This window comes from Austrofundulus limnaeus, unplaced genomic scaffold (assembly GCF_001266775.1).
Source record: "Austrofundulus limnaeus strain Quisiro unplaced genomic scaffold, Austrofundulus_limnaeus-1.0 Scaffold208, whole genome shotgun sequence".
Taxonomy (NCBI): domain Eukaryota; kingdom Metazoa; phylum Chordata; class Actinopteri; order Cyprinodontiformes; family Rivulidae; genus Austrofundulus; species Austrofundulus limnaeus.
This window is the reverse complement of record NW_013952610.1, coordinates 611,908-619,002: the sequence shown is the minus strand read 5'-3', so window position 1 is coordinate 619,002 and position 7,095 is coordinate 611,908. Positions and strand designations below refer to the sequence as shown.

The window sequence follows — 7,095 nt, the reverse complement described above, 5'->3', positions numbered from 1 at the left end:
TGACGACTTTGATGAGACGGAGCCGGGCGTGTTGGATGCCGCATTAGCCCAGCTGTTCAATTCCGACACCGAAGAAGAAGAATTCGAGGGATTCGTAGATGAGGAATGAACTGATAACGTGAGCTTTACATGTTTGTTTTTTGTGTGTTTACAGTTGAACAAGGTTGGTCATATTGTAAATATGGGCATTAACGTGAACAACATTGAGATAGCCTATTATGCTATTGCTTTAGAGTTATTATTTGAGTTATTATTGTTATTGCTTTGCACTATTACGTGTGTTACTATATTGTGATTGCACTAACGTTTAATTTACCGTAACAGCATCAGAATGTTTTTTACGTGTTTAATGAATGGAGGAAACGTTCCACTCCACTATGTGATACAAATGTTGCACTACATGTTATACCTWGCTGTTGTTAAAAGATAAACTGTGTCACAAAAATATTAATATTTTACCTCYGAGAAAATAATAAAACAGGTGTTTATTCATAATAAAGTTTGACTGACCTGCCTGTTTTGTTGACATTCCCTTTAGCGCAGCACTGTCTAATGGATGTATAAGGTAGCGCCTTATAATGCGGTGCGCCCTATATATGGAAAAAGTTTTAAAATATGTCATTCATTGAAGGTGCGCCTTATAATGCAGTGCGCCTTATAGTGCGGAAAATACGGTACTCTTTTTCCCCCAAAAATAAATTAAAGCAATAATAAAATACAAATGTTTATCATTTAAATACAAAAATCACAGCACCAGCAAGTGACCTGGCATGGGAACTAATTATTACTAATGCTTGTGCTTAATTATAGCAATTAATATAGTCAGTATTATTATGTTTATTCTTGCTTTGCCTAAAACCTTTTAGCATAAGGCAGAAGCTGTCAGTAAGTCAGGTCTTGGACAAATAGCTTTTCCAAGCTGGCACCCACTGTGCAGCTCTTACTGTATGTCTGTCTCTCAATAGCAAAGGATTTTAACACATTATTTCACCTTAAATCCTCTTCTGCTTCCTTCCTTTCCATCTCCCACATGCTTCATCCTTTTTTCATATTTTCAGTCTTGCTAAGCCAAACATACACACGTCCTGTGTGCAAATATATCTTTAAATGAGGGACTCTTCATGAGCTTTTTACACCTTTTCTTGCTCTGTTATTTTTTGCTGTACAAATTTATTTAAATGTTTGGTTCTTACTATTCTCCTCCTCAGAATTTTCTCTTTTTAATCATGCCCCACTTCTTATGATATGCTCTTTTAAAGCATTGCACAGATAGCAGGACTTCATCCTCCCCTTCCTCTCTTTTCTATCAGTCTTTCTAGGATTAGAAAGATTTTTTCATTATGCCTCTTCCTTCTTCTTTGTACTTTGAAGAGTCTCAGTGTTTCCTGTCTTTTGATCTTTCGTTTTTATCTCCAGTAATGCCATAGATTTATGATGTATAAACTTTAACTTATTGTACTTCCTTGCAATTTCATTTCCCAAGTTAGTCTAATTTTGAATAAACTTTAAGATAAATCTCTTCTCCGTTTAAACATACATCTGGCTTTAGCTCAAAACTGTTGGCTATTCTTTGTTTTTTAATCATATTAACTGGGTATTGTGCTGGGAGTTTGCACTGAAGACCATTTTATCGTTGTGACTGACATTTTAAACAATCAGAATTTTTGTTTACAAGTGTTGTTGTCACTTTCTTTGCTTCCTTCTTAAACCATTTCCACACCCCACACAGTTGCACTTGGATCAACACACGTCCCACAAATCCAGTCTGAGTTGGAAGAATTATGACTGAAATGTTTCCTCTGTTAGGAGGAGGTCTATAATCCTTTGTCCCACAGCCAAGATATATGACAGTGAGCCAAGTCTTCATCCTGAGGGCTTGTGTTTTGTCATTTTTGTACTGCGTTACAACAATTATGTGAAACTTTATCCATCCATAAAGGGTCCAGCTCTTCTCAGCTTCCTTGCTGTCTTCTAGTAAGAAATAGAGCAGGAACCTTTGTGTTTTTTGGCAAAATGATTACTTAGGAATGTTGTTGTGTTAACTGTGGTTTTCTGGGTTGTTAAGGTAGAAAAACCAGAAGCATGATTGGAATTTAACTAAGGCACAAATGTGGCTTAATCATTAACATCTAATGTGAAGAGAGTGTAGGAAGGATTTTTTGCTGGGGGGTCAGAAAGCAAAAGCCAACAACAGACAAGACACTAAAGAAAAGAATTGACCCATTATTAGCCTGTTTGGATTTTTTTAGATTATGCTAAAAAGCTTAGCCTCGAGGCAAGGGAGCAGTACCAAGATGCTCTACCTGAGAATGCTGAGAAGTGGATAGAAGAACTGTCGCTTTCTGTTTTCTTCTGCGATCCAATCTTGAACAAGAAGACTAAAATGGATGAAATATTCTGAAAGAGTGGACTCAATAGTCCTTAAAAAACAAGTTTAAACATGTCACATTTTTTTATCTCAGCTGCCATCAAACTAAATAATAAAGCCTTGGACAGATGGTGACCAATCACTCAGACATCACTTAGAGTGATGAAATCTAAAGAAACTTGCTTGACGTTTGTCAAAAAGCAATTTAAAGAACTCAGAGATGAGGATGAAACAGACTCTGATCTGCAGAGACATGATACTAAAAACACACTCACTGTAATGTTTTAGTAGAATGATGCTATTTTGCTTTGGAATGTGTAGTAGTTCATTCACTCATTTATTACATTCCATTATATAACTAGAGAATTTGTATTTCTTACAAAAAGGCAGCGTGAATGCTTAATGCTGAAACAGCTAAAACAAAGTAGCTGAATTTATCACCAAGAAACAGAAAGAGCACGTGTTTGCTGAACTGAGCAGTAAGAAATTTAAATTATCACAAAAAGTGAATTTAGCTGAAAAAAGCTCCAGTTAGTTAAAATGTAGCTAAAACAGAAAACAGCTGAAACTAGAAGCACTCGGGGAGTGCAAACCTCCGCCAAGGCCAATTTCCCCTATCCTGCAGTAGAGTTAATGCGTAAAAGCAGAGATGGAAACACATTTGCCGAATAAGCTCTGACGTAGCGAACATTTAAACAAGTAGTACGCATGGGATTTATTCCTGGTGGAGTCCAAAGGGAAAAGAAAAAGTCAGAGACTGGTCACCCGGCGTTAATCACCCACAAAGTCTCTCCACTACACCTCCTGGTCCCAGTGAGTTTGCGACTTGTACTTCCTGTTTCCTACAGGCATGCGTCTGTAATGACACTTTGTGTAGCCTGGCTGATTCGCTCGAATTAAAAGAAAAATTCCTGTATCTGCATCGTCATCACCAGAATTTAATGGTGGGTTCCTTTGGCCAATAACCACATGTGGTAAAAAAAAAATTTCATGACAATCCGTCCACAAGTTTTTGAGTAATTTTGTCCACAGACAGACAGAATGATAGACACACATGACCGAAAACATTACCTCCTCCCTTGGCAGAGGTAATTAGTAGAAAGCATCAGAAAAAGCTTAAAATAGCAGAAAAGCTCAAAATGATAGCAAAAACAACAGAAAATAAACTAAAATCAGCAAAATAGAAACTGAGGGAAGCGGAAATTAGCACAAAGAAATAAAAAAATCTGAACCAGAACAAAAAGTAAAACGTACATTTTAAATTTATAAATATTTCCAGTGGTCCTAAGGATGTTGAAACAACTCCAATCATTTGCAGTTAGAAAAAACATGACTGAAAAAGTTAAATATCTAAAAAAAATAAGTATAATTTGCAGAAGTATGAAAAGTCATATTAATTGTTGAAAACGCACAAAAATTGCAGAATGAGAGGCGTGCCGAAAAACTACATAAGGAAAAATACAGTTTTTTTTGACTCGACATGCTCTGGCCTGCAGCAGGGGTGGGTTTTGAGCTCCCAAGCTTTCTACAGCTGACTTTTTAAATGATTTTCTTTCACAAATATTGAAGCATTTTATTTTGGTAATCAACAAGTATAGTAATTGTCTCTTCAATATCTGGAAATCACTTTGACTGGCTAAATATAATTTTGCACAGTGTTTGTTGGAAACATGAATCTTCTGCTTTCAGTTAATTGGAGATGCTGGGGATTGAACCCAGGACCTCATACATGCGAAGCATGTGCTCTACCACTGAGCTACATCCCCTGTTAAAACTTTGATTTTATTACAGAAAAAACTCCACACTATATAATATAAACCAAACAGGAAAGAAGTGTTTGACTATCACCGCTGAATGCTTCTCGTTCCTCAACTTTAATGTCAGTTGAAGTTGGTTAGAAAAAGATAATATTGATTATATGATTTCAGATTGGCTTAAAGATGCATCACCTACACATAACGCTGATGATGTGAAATGTGATCATTTGAAAAAGTCCTGAGTTTAAAATACGTTAATTAGTTTGACCTTGAAGGCCATGGTCTTGAGCCGGAAAAGGGTAGAGTGCCTTCTCCGGGTCAGGGGGGTCGTCCTGCCTCAAGTGGAGGAGTTTAAGTATCTGGGGATCTTGTTCACGAATGGGGGAAGAACGGAGCGGGAGATCGACAGGCGGATTGGCGCAGCGTCTGCTGTAAAGCGGGCGCTGTACCGGTCCGTCGTGGTGAAGAGAGAGCTGAGTCAGAAAGCGAAGCTCTCGATTTACCGGTCGATCTACGTTCCTACCCTCATCTATGGTCATGAGCTTTGGGTCATGACCGAAAGAACGAGGTCCCGGATACAAGCGGCTGAAATGGGTTTCCTCCGCAGGGTGTCTGGGCTCTCCCTTAGAGGTAGGGTGAAAAGCTCGGTCATCCGGGAGGGACTCAGAGTAGAGCCGCTGCTCCTCCACGTCGAGAGGAGCCAGTTGAGGTGGCTCGGGCATCTGGTAAGTATGCCTCCTGGACGCCTCCCTGGTGAGGTGTTCCGGGCACGTCCCACCGGGAGGAGGCCCCGAGGAAGACCCAGGACACGCTGGAGGGACTATGTCTCTCGGCTGGCCTGGGAACGCCTTGGAGTTCCCCCGGAGGAGCTGGAAGAAGTGGCTGGGGAGAGGGAGGTCTGGGCCTCCCTTCTGAAGCTGCTGCCCCCACGACCCGACCCCGGATAGGCAGAAGAAAATGGATGGATGGATGGATGGATGGATGGATGGATGGATGGATGGATGGAATTAGTTTGACATCTACATTATTTCCCTCCACTACTTCTCAAGAAGAAAACACTGATTAACCTGATTTTAATGCATTTCTTCAGTCAGGTATTAAAACAAACTATGTGATCTGCTCAGTCCATAACTCTTTTGTGGTTCCTGCTGAATGAACTTTCACTCTGTCAGATGTTGATTAGCACCATTCCTGGATTTTTCTGTAATTGGTTTTTGAGTTTAATAAGTTTCTGCTACAAGCACACACCTGCAGTCTCTGCTTCCCCTCGTCTCCCTCGGTTGGTTTTCCATCACAGTCAGCGAGTTCGGTTTAGTGTGCGGTTGCACAGACGTGCCCAGAGGAAAACCTCACCCAGACCTGCTGATATATGCACACACACAGACACACACTTATCCATGGCTACAGCTAAATATTCACACGCATGTAAGCTTGGCTTCAGTTCAGGGAGCATCTTTTCTCTCTCTCTCTCTCTCTCTCTCTCTCTCATTCTGTGTCATTAATTGAATTATTTGTTTCGTGCAGATGCACGCGGTGCCAAGGTTAGGCTGTTCACACCTCTGCATTAACAGAACAGCAGGTGGTCACACAGATGGAGACCAGCATCTCAGTTTACGCCTGAATATTGGATCTTTTTTTTTTTTCATCTGTCACTGAGACTGGCTGTTTGCTCCGCTCCATATACAAACAAAAAACCCACACAGGTTTCTTTTTCCAACCTGTAGCAGTAGCTTTGTTGTTGATAATCTCTTAGATGTTCAATTTTTTTTCCAGCACAAAAATTATATATTTACAATACAGCTCCTGAGACGTAACAGAAGACTAAACAAAAGGTAGGGTGACAGATGTGTGGTTGGCAGATGTATTTGGCTGCCAAATAACAGCTCCCGTTTTTTTTTGTTTTTTTTTTTTTCATTCTTTGTATAAACACTGAACAGCAGATGGTTGGTAAAGGAGGAAGAAGAGAGCCAAAAATTAACCAAAAAAAAGGTTTCCATAAAAACGTTTGAGACCAAAATCATCATATTTTGAGAAATTATGTTTTATTTGTTCCAAGATGTCTATAAAATCTTTTTTCTTTCACATTTGCTCTGTATAGCTTACCACTTAAAGTTAAAATATGATTTATTTTTGCTTTATCTGAGCATACTCATAGATTCTGTCTCTTTTCTGTTTAGTTTTTAAGCCAATTCTTACCGCTTCCTCCATCTTTTTTACACACATTTATTATTTACCATCACCCATGTAATTTTTTTCTTGTCCAAATCTTTTTTGATCTCTTTTCCTTACCATGTATGCTCTTTCCTTTCTGTCCTCTTGAACTCCCACATGTAATCATAGTTGTTATTGAGTCAAACAGATACAAATAACTTCTATTATTTAAGATGTATAATTTCAAATCTCCTCTCTGTCTAACCGTTGCTCCGCTTTCATCTGCTTTCTTCAGATCCACTTGTGCTTCTTTCCTCTGACCTCTTGTTTTTTCTTTTTCTTTTTTTTCTGGCTTCAAAGAAGTCAGACAGCTGCCATCCTCACTGGGTCTCCGTGTCCTTCTGCTCCATCAAATCTTTCCTTTTTTTCTCCCAGATTCTGCTTGAAAAAGAGGTGGTTGAGCTTATGTCACTGCCTGTAGCCTTTAATCCACTGGAACACGCTCGCTGTAGAACGACAAACAAGACTAAAGGAACTCGTTAATCTGTTTCTGAAGTTTGTTAGATGTGTGTTCAGTGGGGTGAGTCTTCAGTGCTTCAGCTTAAATCAGAAGAATTCTCTGTAAAACCCTGTGGTAGGAATGTGCGATATGGCAAAAAATTCATATCACGATATACATTATGATGGGTGGCGGTAGCGATATATATCACGATATAAAATTATAATAGAAAATAAATAAATCACGCATTAATTGAGTAGAATAAATATGTATAGGAAAAAAATTTAGACCTTAAAATCTCCTTTTTTAAGGGACACTTT

At 39.0% G+C, this 7,095-nt stretch overlaps 1 non-coding gene across 1 annotated transcript; it reads right to left on the bottom strand.

Annotated features, from left to right (window-relative positions):
* Positions 1–4,062: 4,062 nt before the first annotated feature.
* trnaa-cgc (transfer RNA alanine (anticodon CGC)) lies at positions 4,063–4,134 on the bottom strand. The gene has a single exon. It is a non-coding gene; the product is annotated as a tRNA-Ala (tRNA).
* Positions 4,135–7,095: the final 2,961 nt, after the last annotated feature.